This window comes from Symsagittifera roscoffensis, chromosome 5 (assembly GCF_963678635.1).
Source record: "Symsagittifera roscoffensis chromosome 5, txSymRosc1.1, whole genome shotgun sequence".
NCBI classification, from domain to species: domain Eukaryota; kingdom Metazoa; phylum Xenacoelomorpha; order Acoela; family Convolutidae; genus Symsagittifera; species Symsagittifera roscoffensis.
Window position 1 is genome coordinate 14,514,171 of NC_087066.1, and position 18,784 is coordinate 14,532,954.

General features: G+C 35.8%; 1 long non-coding RNA gene across 1 annotated transcript; it reads right to left on the minus strand.

The window, feature by feature from the left end:
* Positions 1-3,918: 3,918 nt before the first annotated feature.
* Positions 3,919-9,191, minus strand: LOC134846411 (uncharacterized). Its single transcript, XR_010162800.1, has 4 exons — positions 9,071-9,191; positions 5,558-5,745; positions 5,074-5,182; positions 3,919-4,410 (listed from the first exon to the last, which is right to left on the minus strand). It is a non-coding gene; the product is annotated as an uncharacterized LOC134846411 (long non-coding RNA).
* Between the last annotated feature and the right edge of the window lie 9,593 nt (positions 9,192-18,784).

The window sequence follows — 18,784 nt, forward strand, 5'->3', positions numbered from 1 at the left end:
GTCAATTTTTACAGTTTTATCTACTAAATATACAAAGTAGATTTATTAAAAACCTTCTTTTGCCTTGATAACTCTATAACCAAAAATTTTATAGATTAAAAAAAGGGAAAAGGGTTTGAAAGATGAGTCGCCATTACGAGACCCAAAGTGTGAACTAGATACGCGCAGATTTTGGTGTCTCCAGGTCTCTGGAATGCAGAGGCAAGTCTATAAACATGTTCCAAAATGTACGTTTATTTATTCAACTTACAAAATTTCCGTGTGTTCTGCGTACAAATACCTGTAACGTAAGCTTTGTCGGCACAATTGTTTTCTTCACAGATTTTGCGACAAGGGAATACAGCCAGTAGTTCTGGATTCCGCAACTGTATGGGGATTCCTCAAAATGTGAGTGAATTCACGAATGTAAGTCGAATCCCTGTACGCAAATATGAGCAGATTCCGCAAATTGTAAATGGATTCCGTCGTTGTAGGTGGACTCCGCTTAAGGCTGAGGATTCTGCCTCAGCGCAGGTTTACTATACACATATTCTTTTATTTGTTTGTGGATTCCACAAACTGTTTCGGATTTTGAAGCAATTTGGAGTAATACATTGTTTTAGCTAATTATTTGTGGAATCCAAAACAGCAACGAAGATCAAAGAAAATAGCACAGTTAGGGGTTCCGCAACAAAACTGATTTTGGCCTAATTGATTTTTTTCTCATTGAAATAATTTACGTCAAAAATAAGGCACCAAACAGTTTTGAGCTAAATTGAATCAAACTGAAACAATTTCAAAGAAGGATTTTTAAAACTTGCTTTTTCTCTATAAAAAAATTGCTTATCAGGTAATTTTTGTTTTTTAAGTTTATATAATAAACATTTTTTGAGGCAGACAAAATAATTTACTCTTTCAATCCAAAATCTAAAGTTTGAATTACAAAAAAAGAGTAAATTTAACGTCTTCTAAAGCTGATATAAATATCTGTACAATCATCGTTTGCGTGATGAAAAACTTTCGGGTGATTGAAATTTTTTAACTGTATAATCATCGTTTGGGTGATGGAAAACTTTTGATGATTGAAAACTTAATTTTCACAATAATTATTCGCTGAAACTTTTATTCACAAAACAAAAGCAAAAGGACAAGTCCAAAAAACTGTATCCCGGCGACCTGCGGTTAGGCTCCTACGCGTTTATCAGCGGTTCTTAAAGATAAACGCGGGCTCTTTTTCCTTCCCCCCCCCCACCTCACACGAGCTTCAATATATTACGAGTGGTTTTACGAGGTTGAGTATGAAGACCAAATATGTTTGTCGTGGCCTTATTAGTCAATGTGTAAATTTTCATAAAATTGGACAATGTGGTCAACAAATTTACATGTAAAATTTTGCAGGTGGGGGGAAGGAAAAAGAGCCTAAACGCGAAGCAACTTCATAAACTGCTGGTGGCTCCGTTTTTGCAAAGTCACAACACGTATAAACAACGGTTACTTTGAATTTGATCAATAATGAATCGAACGAGATGAATTTGAATGCGTTCTTGTACATTATTTATTGTTCCGACTTTCGATACGAAAGTAACGGAATATTTGTGCTCGGGGTGGGTTTTTTTTTCTTCAGACAAATTTCGACTTTTTAACTAGCCATTTTTGACGGATTTTTTTAATATCATTCGAAAGGTATTGTTTTCTTGAGCTCAAATTTGAAAACATATTTCACCTGTGATCATTTTTCGTAAAGTTACGGGGATTTAAAGATTGCCATTTTGGCCAATTTGGGAAACTAACGCGCGATATATTTCGCGTTATTAACGCGTAAGCGGAGAGTTAATCCATCTTAGAAATCGTTCGAAATTGGTTAAAAGAAGCCTATTTGCCATAATTGGTTTGTTACAAGGAGCAAAATCTATCGTTTTGTACTTTATATGGCGTGTGGGGGGATGATTTTATAAAAAAAAAATTCAAACTTTAGAAAAAAATTTTTTCATTTTTTTTGATTTCATTGAATTTTTTTATGTTATTACTGCTTCATAAACCTTAAAAGGCAGTCGGAACATTCAGGGCTTCGCCCTGATACGAGCAGTCTTGTTCAATATATAAAAATGACCGAATACAAATTGGCAGATAAAGCAATTAGTAATAAACATGTAGCGAATTTGTAAGAACCGAGACGCTAACTTGTTATGAAAACCCCTGGGTTAAAAAAATATTACAATTGTTTTTTTTTCTCGCATCTGAAGACTGAACTTAATGAAAAGATTGTAAAATGATGATTTTGAGGTTTGCTCATCCTTTATATCCATTTTGTTTTGTTTTCTAACTTTTTGTTAATTTTACGAAACTTCACGTATAACCCTAATTTGAAATTCTGTCATGTTATTTTGTAATTTTACAGTGATTGGTAAAGTTAATTACAAGAGCAAGATTTTGTAATTGTTTTTATAATTAACAAACACTTTTACAGCTCGTGCAAGAAGGTTTGATCTGCACTTTGACGGCCCATGATACTTTTTTCAGGAACAATAATTTTTCGGAACTATTTGGTTTTATGCGCTCACAGATGTGATAAAAAAAACTTTAAAAGTTAGATTTTCACAAGTCATCCAAAATAAGTAAAGATAAGGCTTCCATTTGAAAGTTTAGTTCTGACTAATTTTCGAAATTACTCGACAAAGCAAAAAATTCCAATCACCAGTGTGGATTTAAGGCTGTATGGGGAGTGAAAAACGCTGTATGGGGAGTGTTTGCTTATCCTGTTTTTTTTTCAGAAATTTAAAAGTTATCCTGGTTTTTTTTAAATATCCACCCCAACGCAGAAAATTTTCTCAACTCAATGGCCGCTTTTTGGAAAAATTAATTAGTTCGACCTAAAAAAAAGTCATCTTATTCGTAAAGAATTTCCGAATTGATTCAAAATAAATTTCTAGTGTTGCAATCAATTTAGATTTATATAAATTTTCTTCTGTACATTGGCTTATGATTTTCTGGTGAAATAATTTTTTGAATCAACAAACAAATTGTTCTAGAATGAGGACTGAATAAAATTATTTTTTTTTACTTACCGGGCGAACCTTTCGTTTCATTCGAAAAGATTTGTAAGAAACATTTATTTCGTGGTAAAACTTCAATTTCAGTTAAGCCAGAAACTAATCAATTAGGTTAAATTTTAAGGTTTTCTTTTGGTAGAAACAATGACGGATCTAGGATTTTCTCCAGGGATCGGGGGGGGGGGGGGGGGGGGGGTTGAACTATTAAAGAATTATCGAAAATTTTATCAATTTTTTTTAGGTCAACCAAATTGATTGTCGGAGCTCTCAAAAATTACTAAAAGGTCCTTAATTTGACAAGTCTCCTGCGCGACCGGCAAGATTTTGAAAAAACATGCCAAAAACGACGTTTTTATACATTTTTTGAAAGGTTTTAGCCAAAAATTTGTGTTTTTGGCGCGCGCTCCCTTTTCGAAACTGGTATATATTGGTGCCAAAGGCGCCTTTAGAAAATTTTCATTGGACGGTCAGCTAAAAGCAGATGTCTTATTATAACACCAAGAGGAAGGAAAAAGCGTCCAACACCCCCCCACCCCCCCAGCTTCTACCGGCCTACTGGCTAGAAGTCACAATTTTCAAGTTTAACGACTTTTGTATCGACCCTAACAACCTTGATTGGTCCTGATTGAATCATGTAGCGACCCTGCCTGTTCGACTTATGAATCAACAATGGTCGACCGAACTTTTTGCTCGGTGTATGTATATTGTTTTGTGCCGTGCGACCCTTAAACCCTTTATGCGACGCATATTTGGACAACCTCAATAAGGGATTTCTTTTTTCGAGACATGGCTTTTGTAGATAATATTTTTCCCTTTTAAAATAAATTCAGCATTTCTCTGAATGGATTCCAATTTAAAATAAAAATCAAATCAAAAACTATATGCTACCTTTCAAAAACTTCGGTTCGGTCGATTGAATTTTTTAAAATTTGCTCGAGAAATGAATTGATTGTACGCCATGTAAAGCAGGCAATTACTTATGATTACGCAGTAATCAAAGTTCAAAGGATCTGTCAATCAAAGATCGACGAATAGGGTAACAACATCTTTTTTCTTCGAATTTTCGGAAACTCGGTTTTTTTATCAGGCTCAGTTTTTCGTCATCTATCTCGTCTGTTTTTTCTGAATTTTCTAGTTTCATATATTTTTCTGCACCGATTTTAACTCCCGCAAGTCCATAGGCTAGGCCAAAAGCTGCTTTCTTTATACTTTCTTTTTCTCCGATTCCTGCTTTGACTTTTTTCGTTGGTTCTTTGATTGTATCAACTCTGTATCGGCACCAAGCAGCCCAACTTGCGCTGTTTTTCGCAGTTAAACTGTAATTCCAAACCCTTTTGCCGCTCAAATTATCCAAGGTGAACTTTTTGATGTCTCGTTTCGGCTAAAAAAAACTGGTTTCATTTATACATACAAAAAATGAACAGACCAGATTTAAGTCTTCCTTCGAGGAAAATTCGTCATTCCTGTTAACAAATTCTTGAACCTTTCTTTATTGTCAAAAAAGCTTTCAATTTAAAAATAAACTTAGACCATTAACCGCGCTAAAAGTGGTGCATTTATTTAAAAATATAAGTACCACTACTTTTCGAACAAAGTTGCCAAAGCGAAAAGTTCTTGTCACTAAGACCGATTGGAGGGAGGGGGTTGGTGGGGACTTTAGACTTTGGCTATTGCGGACGCCAAAATTTTTTCTGCCCTATTTTTTCAAAAATTCGGCTGCGGCGCAGTAATTTTTGGCAAAATCAATGGACAGTTTTAGGGAAAAATTATTGCCCAAATTTTTGAGATCCAACCAGCCTGCCATGCATTCTCTTGTTGATTTCAATTGGGCAGTTTTAGATAAACTATTTTTTTAAAATTCGTTAATTGAAAAGAGTTTTGCCAAAAACTGGGAAGTTAGCAAATAATTTTTCAACTCGACTTCATGCATCACACTTTTTTTGTATTTAAATTTATTGCGCAAAACAGGTAGCACTAAATCCTTCTCAACATCAACATGTAATATTTTCCGCTTGCGGATAATATTTATTTCAAACATACATACTGAGTGTTTGTAATCGAGGTAGTTGTCGACTGTGTACCTAAACTGCAGAAGTCTCGGGGGACCTAGCATGATTTTTTCCATCTTCAGAATAAATCTTGGTTCTGGCCAGCTATGATAGTTGGGCACTTTGAAAATCAGCTATAGAAAGACAACTCTACTTAAAATAATCATAATTATAAAGTTTCCGAGATAAATCCACGCTCATCTATTAAATTTTATAGAAAGTTATCTTAAAAGAACCCAGTTTGTGGGATCGTCCTTCGACAAATTAAGTCTGCGTTCAGCAATGAAGGCGATTAGGAATTCATATAACAATGATTTGCTGCTCTTGGTTTTCCTTGACCTGATTCAAAAATCATTGTGGGTCGAATCAACGGGAACAAATAGCAACAATTACCTTTTTTCAAAAATAAAATCGTAATCTCTCATCATCATAAATTCATAAAAGTTTTAAAAAAAGATTATATGAACCCAACTACCATACTTGTAGCTAGAATAATCAGAGGTGACATCGAAATATACCACTTGACCATCGCCAATGTAGATGCCATAGTGATTGTAGATTACAACAGGCGAAGTGAGTGATTTGATGCCTTGGTTGAACTTGATCATGTCTCCGATTGAGAACGGGTCTTCTTGTTGCTTTTGTATAGAAAAATAACTTTTCCCGTTCTAAAAATAATTAATCAATTTTGTCTCCTCCTGCTAAAAAAAATCATAGGTCTACGTGGACCGCAGTGTATTACAAATGATGAGGAAAGTAACGCGGGATCTTAAATACTATATACTTAGCTTCTTGCTTTAAATTTTCTGTTCTTTTTTGGGAAACCTAATGGAAGCAAATATTGGGGGAAAAGAGGGCGTGCTTTTTCCTAATATAAGATCACTCAGATTACATCATGACCAGCTATGTGTTTTGGTTGATTCACTCAAAGAAAAACCATTAGTTATAGCCTAATGCGAGACATGGCTAACTGAAAATGATTTTTTTGGATTTTTTTCAGTTGGATGGGTATCAAAAAGGGGTTTTTAAAAATAGGGAAAAAAAGGGGTGGCGGTGTAGCTTTTTTCGTCAAAACGGGAGCTGAATTTATTCTTCAGGATTTAAATTCTGATATGGAGGATCTTACCATAACTATTTGGAACAAACTAACTTATTTTAACATATGCACGGTCTATAGATCACCTAATCAAACATATTCAACATTTCTAGAAAATCTGGATTATCTATTAAATGAACTTCGACAATTAAAAGGAAATCCAGTTATTGTGGGGGATTTTAATTTGATATTCTTGCCAAGGTTGAAAAACCAGGAGTGTTAAGTTATAAAACGCTTTTAAAGTCTTTTGATTTGGATTTTTAAAAGAGAGAACCAACCAGAGTTACTGAAAATAGTGCAACATGCATTGACCACTTCATAACAGAAGATTTTTATCCGGTGACAGTTATCAAAACCACAATTAGTGATCACTATGCATTGTTGGGTGAATTGCCGCTTTCGGTTGAAATGCTTGGCAAAACTGTTATTTATACCTGAAATTTTAAAAAAATTGAAGCCTGATGACAACCTACTTAAGTTATTATTTCTTCTAATTGTCGAATTGGAAAAGTCGAGTGATAAGGAATCAGTAAAAATCCACGGTTTAACGTATTCAATGATTAATGTTTTTGATAAATTTGGTCCTTTGAAACCAATTGATTTTACAAAACAATTGAAAAAATCTTGGATTTCCAACAATGTGAAACAAATATACAAAAAACGGGACGCTGCTCACAAACAAATGGTAACACTTCCGAACGATGAAACAAAAGCGAAATTCAAAAAATTGAGGAATGAGGCGAAAAAGCTGATAATGACGGAGAAAAGAAAATTTTATGACAATCAACTTGGAAGTTGTACTGATTCCAAAAAAATGTTTCAAGTTTTTAATAAATTTTTTGGGAAAAAGAAATCCAATTCGTGCAAATTAGAGGTGAATGACATGAATAAATTTTTTGCTACCATTGGACCCACACTTTCAAAAAACTTCGTGGAGTTTAAATACAACAATAAAATTTCACGAAACTCTGATACTTTTGTTTTCTTTCCCACTGATGTTGATGAAATGGCGAAGGTTATTAAGAACCTGATGAACAAAAACTCGACTGGTCATGATGGTTTGAGTAGTGTAATGATTAAACTTTGTGCACCAGTCATTATGACGCTCTTAGTTGTTTGTTTTAATGAAATGTTCGACTCGGAGTCTTTTCCTGACGATTGTAAAATAGCGAAAGTGATTGTCCTGTTCAAAAGTGGAGGTGAAATTGATTTTGGTAATTACCGACCCATCAGCCTTCTATCAACTATAAGCAAAATTTTTGAAAAACTAATTTTATAGAAGAATGGTCAATTTTTTACAGAAGTATAAAGGTCTTTGCCCTGAACAGTTTGGCTTCAGACAAAAACATTCATGTGTACAGGCAATCTCACGTATAGTCGAATATATGCGCTCAGTTTTGGAACAAAGAGATAGTGGAATGGCATATTTTTTAGATTTTAAGAAAGCATTCGACACTGTTGATCACGCAATCTTAATCATTGAATTAGAAAAATATGGGCTCCGTGGTGAAGTTTTAAATTTGATGAAAATTATTTAATTAACAGAGTACAATTTGTAAGTGATTGTATCATCAATTCTTCATTTGAAAAAATTCCTTGTGGAGTTCCCCAGGGTTCGTTTTTAGGTCCTTTATTGTTCTTGGTTTAGATCAATGATATTTCAAATGTAACAAAGACATTCGAGATGAGCCTTTTTGCCGATGACACTGCTATTGTTGGTTCTGGTAAAACGAGAGCGTTTTTGAAAGAATTCAGAACAGATACTCAGCGCCTAAATGACTGGTGTAATGCCAACAAGTTATCGATTAATACAGACAAGAGTAAACTCATGGGTTTTGGTAAAGCTATGCCTGTTGCCTCAATTTCCAGTACTGGTAAAAACATGGAAAATAAAGACAGTTTCAAATATTTGGGTATTGAAATTGACAAAAAAATGAATTTTAATATGCAGACTGTAAAGTCTGCACGAAAATTTCCAAATTTGATGGTGTTTTATATCGAGGAAGATCTTGTTTCTCTAAACAGGCATTAATTAAGTTTTACATAGCATACGTGATTCCACTAATTTCTTAGGGCTTATTACCTTATGGATGTACATCGAAATCAAACCTTGATAAAATTTTCTTGGCACAGAAAAAAATCAAAAGAATCATTTTCTTACTTCGAAAGTATGATCATGTGTCGGAGTATTTTTCAAAATTCCAACTTCAGAGTGTACATGAAATTTTTATCAGCCAATTGTTTTCCCAGACAAATTTTCAGTTCCTTGGAAAATTGCCTTTAAAATTTTTGAATCTTGATTATGTAAAAACGAGTCGTAGCACCCGGTCGAATAGTTTAGGTTGTATACCTTTACCTTTGAGAAAATCAAAGTTAGTACAAAATTCGGTTTCGTACAAAATTGTGAAATGCTATAATTTCCTAATGTCAAATAACCTATTGCCTCTTAACCTTAACGAGTTTACTGATAAACAGAAGAAATATTAAAGTGTACTTATGTGATATTAAAGTGTACTTAAATGACAATCGATTACTTTTTGACATGTTTATAGGGTAAATTTCGTGTACCCTCATAATTTAACGCGGTTTTGCTTTCACTCATTTATCTAGGTTTCCCTTAGGTTACTGCTAGCTGGACTGTACAGCCCGTACAGTAACCTTGATGCAGTATTTAAGTACACATATGTGATCTTTATACTGTCTCTAAATTCAAATTCAAATTCAATTTAAAAATCACGCAACTATTTTTTGATGGTTTTCGCAATTGCCTTTACACCACTTCGCTCATGAGGATTTTTGAAATTTTGGCAACTAGTGTTGACAACCAATTTTCATAAAATTTTGCCGGCCAATTTGGTCCGAAATTTTAATACTTACAAAAATGTGTGCAAAGTTACCTGGCTCATCGTGTTCTCTTTTCAAATTTGTTCGATCATCCGTTTTCAAAGGCACTGATAATGATACGTTTTCAGAATTTGACAGTGTCAAATAATAATCGACAGTAAATAAACACTTCCGTTAAATATTTATCTTCAACAAATGAATCAATCTTGAGATCAAAACATCTCAAAAGATGAAATATAACCAATTTTAGTCATATAAAACTGGTATGGACGCGTTTGGAAAACATCAATGATGTCAATTATGTTGAACCATACTCATAACACAAAATATGACGTCATTTTTATGCCTTTTCTCCAAAAATACATAAAGATAAAACAAAAATTCGCTTGGCATCATCAGCTTATGACAGCATCAAATTGAGCAGAATAAAATAAACCCGGAACAAAAAGTGGAAAAAGTTTTTCTTCGGATTTATCCTGGACTGGTTCATTTTGATCCCGGCATAGTTTTACATTCTGCTCAGTTCAGTCGTGTTTTCGAGCGTAGCGTATAAAAGCGCAAACTCTACTCACATTTATTCGCACACTTTTCACTGAAATGAGCGCCATCAGTGTGCAAGAGTAAAGTGGCTACCCGGGTTGGCGTCGCAGAGACAACCATCCCTGTTTCAGTTCCCGATCAGAGGCCTCTTATCCATGATCAAGACTGAAATAGATATAAACTTTCAGAGCTAAACCCCAGCTCTGAATTACCGCTGAATCATCTCTAAAACTGCAATGATTTTCAGTTCAGCGCTGATTTATCTCTGAATCACAGCTGGCTTACGGAATAGCCATTGTCACCATGATTTATCAATAACTCAGTGCTTCAATTCACATTAGAAAAAAAAACAATTCTGTTTCAGGCCCTGATCAGCAGCACTGGTTCATGATATAGTTCTGATTCAGGGATGACTATCCGTGCGACATCAACCCGGGTAACGGAACAAAACTGCATTTGTGCAAAAGCTAGAAAATTAAAAAAAAAACTAGGGCTAGTATCGGACAGTGAGGCGAAGAATTGAACATTTCCCACTCCAATAAACTGTAAGCATCTCAGGAATAAAATGAACCCTCAATCCTTTTTCTTCCGATTTTCGAGAAAAAAAGAAACAATTTTGCTCGGTGTGTATTGCTGGGTATATCTCATAATGGCTCCCAGCTAAAAAATAGTCCATTCATAAGAGTGAAATTACCGTGTGGGGTTCTAGCTTCCTCGCCCATTGGGGGCTATAAGTGAATTTTTTTTGGATTTGTTAACTAGCGACCTTTACTGTTCTGAATGGGCAATTTGTTGCTGAGAGATAGTATGAGAATGTCATACCGCTACTGCAGTAGCAGTATTTATATACGTATGTACAGCTAACCTTTGGTGCTTAATCATTACTGTATGGTATGCTCAAGGTCATACGTGAGTGATGACACTGAGATTAAGCGAGAGATCAGAGTTCGTAACATTGCTCTAACTCTCAGTACAACAACAAAACAAAAGAATAAGAAAACCTAAATTCAATAGTAAAAATAAAGTATTGAATTACAACTTGTTTTCAACTGATATCGCAACGCAAATCACATGGCGCAGCCAGCAGGATCCGCAGCTCAAGACAACAGAACGGACATGGGAATTCCGGTATTTTGGGCGTCAGCGAATCTAGACCCTCCGTGGCAATTCAAAATCTGGTTCGAACAATTTCTCATGGCGGTTACGGTTAAAGAAAATGTGAACCCAGAGATTATTTTGGAAGAACCAAAAGACATATTAGAGGAACCACCACCACGCCCTGAAACACCCAGAGACGGGGAGAATGAAGTTGTGAGGAACGCTAGGATTCTTAGAGATAAGCTAGCAATGGATAGAGTAGTATTGGAGAACGAAGAGAGAAGGACAAGAGGACCACGAGTCGGACACAATGTATTCTACAACGAAGTACAAAAGAAATTGGTGTCCAGATTATATTTGTCTTTGGGTACAGAGGGAAAGAAAAGATTCCTGCAAAAGAACCCGCATGCTGAAATATCGAAAATGACGTTCAAGGAAATAACAGATTTGGCAGAAGTCTCGTTTCAAAATGTAAAATGTGTAACATACGAAAGATACAAGTTATTTACGAGAATGCAAGAATCGGGAGAATCTCTGGAATCATTTCACGCAGCGCTAACTGCACAAGCAGCCCGATCAGAACTGGGAGCATTGGAAAATGAAATAGTCCGAGACCTGTTCATTTCAAAAATGAAAAACATGACCTTGCAGGACACGTTGACATTCGAGACTCTAGATCCGGAGGAGGTTCTGAAAAGGGCTATAAAATTCGAACATAGCAAGTTAACCACAATGGCGTTTCAAAAGACTAATGCTGCGGCTACAGGGGGATCAAGTAACAATTACATCTCGGGTGTGAGAATAAAACAAGAACCTGTAATGGCAGTTAGAAATTTGGCGGGGACAAACAAAACTCCAAATAGAAGGGAATCGAATAAAAGACAAAACAATAACAAGAATCAAAACACGAAAACAAAACCATGTAATAGATGTGGAAGGACGTTTGAACAGGGACACCTGAAAAATTGTCCAGCGATGGGGAAAACCTGTAAACACTGTGGCAAACCCAATCATTTCGCTAAAATGTGCAGATCCCAACAAGTAAGTGAAGTTGCAGAAGACTCGGAAGGATCGGTAGAGGAATGCGATCAGATAAGTGAAGGTGTCGGGTCATGTAGCGAATTTGAAGTTATGTCGATACAAACCTATCAACCGGAAAACGAGAGAGTTTCAAAATATGTGAAAGACCGAATCAACGAAACGAGGGACAAACCAAACGGAAAAATGTTGCGAGTTCAGAAAATAGATTTGATCCGCGATCCAACATTGAATCGTGTAAAATCACTAAAGGCCATGGTACGAATAGATAACCAGATAATTCAATTAACAGTGGACACTGGAAGTCCAGTTTCATTTCTCAACTGGGCGACAACAAAGGAAATTATGGATAAATCAAACAAAGTAAGATTCATACCGTCCGATAAACTGAATTTACAAACCAAATTCGTGGACTACAACAAACAACCGATCAGTATACTGGGAGCCCTAAAAACCAATCTGAGGTCAACGGGCTGGGAAGTAAAGGGCGTCACCTTTCTGGTATCAGAACGAAAAACTAGATGTATCTTGGGACTAGATCTGCAAGGACAAGTGGGAATAGTGACTACACAAAAACCAGCGCCCAAGGAACTCACCAGGTTTGACGTGCTCATGTGCGAGCAGTCAGAAGGTTGGAAAGAAAAATTTTTCACTCAATTTAAAAACCTATTTGAAAGACAAGGCATTTCGAAAAATCACATTGTCAGTTCAAAATTTAAATATCCATTATGTCCGATCCAAGAAAAGGGGAGAAGAATCCCAGTTCACATACAAGATAAAGTCGAAAAAGAAATCGAGAAGTTGTTGACAGAAGGTCATATATCAAAACTTGATAAAGGTACAAGTGATTGCTTTATCGCTCCGATTGTGATAACAGTAAAGAAGGACGACTCAATAAAATTGGCAATGGATGCAAAACCAATCAATAGACAATTGTTCAAAAACAAATACCAAATGCCAAATGTAGATGAACTCATTGATGGGGTAAGCCAGATTGTAACTGAAAACAAAAGGGGTACGCTATATTTTTCGGTGTTAGATTTGAAATATGCGTACAGTCAATTAAAATTGGCTGCAGATACAGCTAGACAATGCAACTTCAACATTGTTGGTGGAAAAGCAACTGGAACCTACAGATTCTTGACAGGGCTCTATGGTTTAGCAGATATGCCAGCTGAATTTCAAAAGGCTACGGACAGAACCATCAACCAGGCTAAAAACACGTTCTGTTTTCTGGATGACATACTTATTGTGTCAAAGGGAAGTGAAATTGAACATGCAAATTTGGTAGAAGCAGTATTAAAAAAATTGGATGCGGAAAATTTGGCGTTGAAACTATCAAAATGCGAACTTTTCAAACAAGAAGTGAATTGGTTGGGTCATCATCTCTCAGAGACAGGAGGTACAATTAGACTGCGCGGGGCCTATAGAAAATCAAAAAGGAAAAAAATCTACCTTTTAGTAGTTATAGATCGATTCCCAAAATTCCCATCAGTGAAGGTTACGAAATCCACAAGTGGAAAGTGCACAGTAAAATTCTTGAGATCATATATCGACACACATGGAGTCCCTGAATCAATTCGTTCGGACCAATTTTCACGCTTTAAGGGGAAAACGCTAAAAAAAATCTGTTCGGAACTCAATATCGAGCAAAAATTTTGCCCGGTGGGGGACCACAGAGGTTGTGGTTTGGTCGAACGTACAATCCAAACTATAAAAAGAAGACTGGGAGTGATGATGCTTGAAGAAAAAAATCAATCAATCAAATTATGTCTTAGCACTATAATGAGAGATTTACGGTGGAACAAGCAGAAAACAATTCAAGTATCCCCGTTTCAAGCACATTTCGGCAGACTACCAAAAACAGAATTTAAAATTGTGAGGGATAGGTTTTTAAATAATTCTGATTATTTAGACAAACAACACTTGGAACGCTCAGCACTGACGGCCTCCCAACTGAAACGGAGAATTGACCAGTCGAGAGAGAATCTCAAAATAGTGCGCAAGGGACAACTTAGCAGGGATACAAGCCCACTGCCTAAGCAGCAGTTAACATCGGACAGAGACAAAGAAAGGGCCAAAGCTCTAAAGGAATTGTTGGAGGCGAACGCCCGTTGGAACAACGAAAGAAGGGACGCGGCTAAAAACGATATCAGGAAATTAGTGGACGAGACAGGGCTACTCAATCCCGACCTTCGAAAGGAAATGATCTACTCTTGGGAGAAAGGATTTGTGGAGGACAAAGTAGAAAATCAATGTAAATCACCACCCAAGACAATACTCCGAAAGGACCCACTAAGGAAAAGCGGACAAGCCTTAACCAGACCACTAAAAGGGAAAATCGCTTCAGAAACGGACTCAACAATTAAGACATCGGCCGGTTCGATTTATAGGAAATCGGATATAGCACAATCGAAAACGGTACTGACACAAGAAAATCAGAGCACGAGTAAAAGTCCATCGTTGGAACCTACAAAAAAGTTTAAGAGAATCAGTTCTCCAGAATTACTCGAGGAGCTGGGATCAGAAGACGAACTTCAAGGAGAAATGGAAATCGCAGATGCAATGAATCCCACAGAGCGTTTTCTGAAAAGCCAAACAATAGTTACTTCTAAGGACACAGAAGCCGGGGGAGGTCTGAATCTGGCTGTCAAAAGAGCAAAACCCAACTTGGCGGGCCCAAAATCAACTATAGAGGAAAATAACACAAACAAGCCGGAGTAGAGCGGAAAGGAAAAGAAAGGCCGAAACAAGCAGCAACAGGGGACAAGCCAAACTGCGACTGCAGCCAACCTGGAACAGGAGCAATCGACATCTAAGCCGGAAAGAGTAGACACCAAAACTCAGTCCAGTTCTACGCCAAAGGCTAAACAGCGGCCGAAATTGAAATGCATTGACTCTCACACTCCTTTAGAAGACATAGTCGACACATTTCACAATCGCAATTTAGCACCGTCCGAATGGGAGAAGTACGCGGACCAATTGTTAAAAAGAGGAGTACAGCAAGTTGCAGACGAAATTCGAGAAAATCCACAACAAAGTTCGGAAATGGACACAAATTTCGAACCACCACAAGGATTTTCGGACGAATCAAGTACGGAAGAGTCAGGTATTAGACGAAACTCCAGACAAACGAAAAACAAAGAACCTAAACGATTCGGAGATCCGATAAAGCACTCAATTAAAGAAATATCAGAAAATCTCTTAGGGAGAGGTCTTTAAAGGAGGCACTTAAAGAATACAGAAATCAACTGAGAGATTTCAAAGATCGTAACGACAAACCAATGGAATCAAAAGTGCGACGACTCGAAAGACATCTGTTCATGCGAAAATTCGGATACGCTACACTAGACGAGGGAGTCGATTGGAACCCGAGTTGGGAAATAGAGCTGGAAGAAAACTGAAAAGTCCATAATCTATCAATAACTCAGTGCTTCAATTCACATTAGAAAAAAAACAATTCTGTTTCAGGCCCTGATCAGCAGCACTGGTTCATGATATAGTTCTGATTCAGGGATGACTATCCGTGCGACATCAACCCGGGTAACGGAACAAAACTGCATTTGTGCAAAAGCTAGAAAATTAAAAAAAAAAACTAGGGCTAGTATCGGACAGTGAGGCGAAGAATTGAACATTTCCCACTCCAATAAACTGTAAGCATCTCAGGAATAAAATGAACCCTCAATCCTTTTTCTTCCGATTTTCGAGAAAAAAAGAAACAATTTTGCTCGGTGTGTATTGCTGGGTATATCTCATAATGGCTCCCAGCTAAAAAATAGTCCATTCATAAGAGTGAAATTACCGTGTGGGGTTCTAGCTTCCTCGCCCATTGGGGGCTATAAGTGAATTTTTTTTGGATTTGTTAACTAGCGACCTTTACTGTTCTGAATGGGCAATTTGTTGCTGAGAGATAGTATGAGAATGTCATACCGCTACTGCAGTAGCAGTATTTATATACGTATGTACAGCTAACCTTTGGTGCTTAATCATTACTGTATGGTATGCTCAAGGTCATACGTGAGTGATGACACTGAGATTAAGCGAGAGATCAGAGTTCGTAACATTGCTCTAACTCTCAGTACAACAACAAAACAAAAGAATAAGAAAACCTAAATTCAATAGTAAAAATAAAGTATTGAATTACAACTTGTTTTCAACTGATATCGCAACGCATATCACAGAGAAACACCCCAAAAAACACGGAGCAAAGTTTTTCCTTTTTCCTCGAAACTTGGAGAAAAAAAAACGAATCCTGACTAATTTTATCTGTGAGATTTTATTGTTTGGAAACTAACTGACACTTCGCGTTTTCCATTTCAACGTTTCTAGCAACAACAAAACTATTTTAACTATCTTTTTAAGTGATATTTTTGCAAAAAAAACTTGCACTAAAAACCTTACAACATGGAACTTTGCGTAGGGGAGAGAGACAACCATTACCAGGAAATATCGGAGGGCAAAACTGAAGTTCGATTGTATAAAAGATGCAAGTTAACTCCGCAAAATTTTCAAAGCATCAAATTCAGTAAAAAAAAAACAGTTCAACTGCCATGCAGAAAAAATTTAATCAACACATTCAGATAAGTTTAACCAAAACTGAAACAAGTAAGCAGAAGATCATCGACAAAAATAACTAATCATCTGGGTGCCGTATCCAAATTCCATCAGTATTTCAATGTTTGCCAAAATGACAGCGGGAGGGACAATCACGAATTGCGCATCAGTTAAACTGACTCTTGCAGATCCGAACCTTTTTGTTTCCGAAAATGGGAAAAACTTTGTAGTCGTGTGTGTTTTAGTTTGTTTTCTTTTTTATTGTTTTCCACGCAAAATCAGCTACCACAAAAAAAATCATCGGAGAGTGTTGAGTGAAATATCATTTTGAAGCCCTTTCAGTCGTGATTGGAAGACGTTAAACAATTTGAACTTTCCCATTGTTGAGAAAAACCGGCTTGAAATTTTGATTTTTTTTCTAATTCGGAGTGAGCAAGCAGGCTTTCAATAATTTATTTTAATAGCTTAGAATCTTGCAATTGCTCAACTTAAGCGATAAAAACTTAGTTTAATTGATTTAAATTGTTTTTGAATATTTTTTCGCTTTTTGGAAAACATAACGTCAAAAATTCAACAACTGTCAAAAAATACCAAATATAACAAAAACTTAAACTCAAATTTTGCAAAAAAAAATTTCTCGAACATGACCTATGTCAATGTTTTTGAAATTTTTTAAATAAAAATCCACCTCCCTAGATAAAATCCTAGACTCGACCCTGTATATATATATATATATATATATATATATATATATATATATATATATATATATATATATAAAGGGGCGGATACAGGATTTTTTCGAAGAGGGGCGGCTTTGAAAATAGAATTCAAAAGTTTTGTGGGCATTTTTTGCCTTAGATCGAACAAAATAATTTTTTGAACACTCCTAAAGCCTTAAAAAGACCCTAGCACTAATATATTTTTGGGAAATTGGTATTTTGAAAAAATCAAATGGGATTCATATACGGTGACTAGCTTTTTGTCTAATTGAAGCTTCCTGCAAACGAGATACTGAGATGCTCTAGTTTGCAACAAAGTTAGTTCAAAAACCGATTTTCTTCTTTACAAAATTGTGTTTCGCAAAATATTTTCTTGTTAGCAAAAGTTCTCTCTGACAGTTGATTCTAGCTTCATTTAGCAACAAAATCAGTTTTAAAAAGCGCAGGAAAATTTTTCAGAGCAGTAGGCGACCGGTTTTACATGAGCGGGTTTTCTACTAATTCAAAATTTCAAAAAAGTGTGAGGTTTGCTACCCTTTACTTTGTGTTTTTTTCTGCTTAAAAATCACACTTGCTTTTCGACGATATAAAAACATCAGACTTAACTCAATTTTTGATTTGAATGAAAAAATCCAAATTATTTTTGATAAATTTTGTACAAACTTTCTTCTGTTGGAGTAAGTTACTGATAAGCATTTGTATGCAAATTGTTTCTGTTCTAGTAAAATGTTTCTATCAGCAGAGGGTTGTTAGTGCAATGAAAAAATTTTTTACAAGTCAATTTTTAAACTTTTACTCGCAAAGGTAGTTTTCAAAATTACTTCTTGCAAGTTCTCTAAAGTGTTATAGATCTAACTAATGAGTTTTATATAGTCAATATTTCAAAATATTAAAAAATGATTTGACAGGTTTTCTAAATTCTTCAAGTCGGAGCTTTTTTTCGATAGATTTTGTGCATGAAATTATGGTTGTATATTTGGTCAATGGAAGTCAGCCCGTTCAAACAATTGGCGTTACGACTCAGGTTGAGCTAAAGTATAAGGAATGCTCCAATATTTAAAAGCTAGTTATTGTTCCGACTTTCGTAACGAAAGTAACGGAATATTTGTGCTCGTGGTGGGTTTTTTCTTCCGACAAATTTCGACTTTTTAACTAGCCATTTTTGGCGGAATTTTTTTTAGCATTCAAAATGTATTGTTGTCCTGAGCTTAAATTTGAAAAGATATTCCACCTGTAATCGTTTTTTGTAAAGTTATGGGTTTAAGGGGTTTAAAGATTACCATTTTGGTCAGTTAATTTGGTACAATTAACGCGCAATACATTTCGCGCAATTAACGCGTAAGAGGAAATTTAATCCGGCTTTGAAATTGTTCCATGTTTTTTGAAGGAAGCTTATATGCCATAAATGATTTGAGATCTACTTAACAATCCCCCCTTATGGTACCTACTTAAGAATCTCCACCCCTATAAATAAATACTGTAAATTAGCACTGAGCTTTCTATTGTGAATTCTAATTTTGCTGCATTCTGATTGGTCGAAAAATTGTCCCCTTTGATATACTTAACAATCTCCCCATTTTCTTGAAAGGGGTAGAAATTGTTAAGCAGATCCTTGATTTGTTACTAGGAGCAAAATTTATCACTTTATACGAACTTTATATGGCGTCTGAGGGGATGAATTTCACAAAAAATCTCAATTTTTTAAAAATTTTTCGTTATATTTTTGTTACTAATGTTTTCATGCTATTACTGCTCCATAGATCTTAAAAGGTTGTCGGATCATTCAGGTTTTGCCCTGATACGAACAGTCTTGTA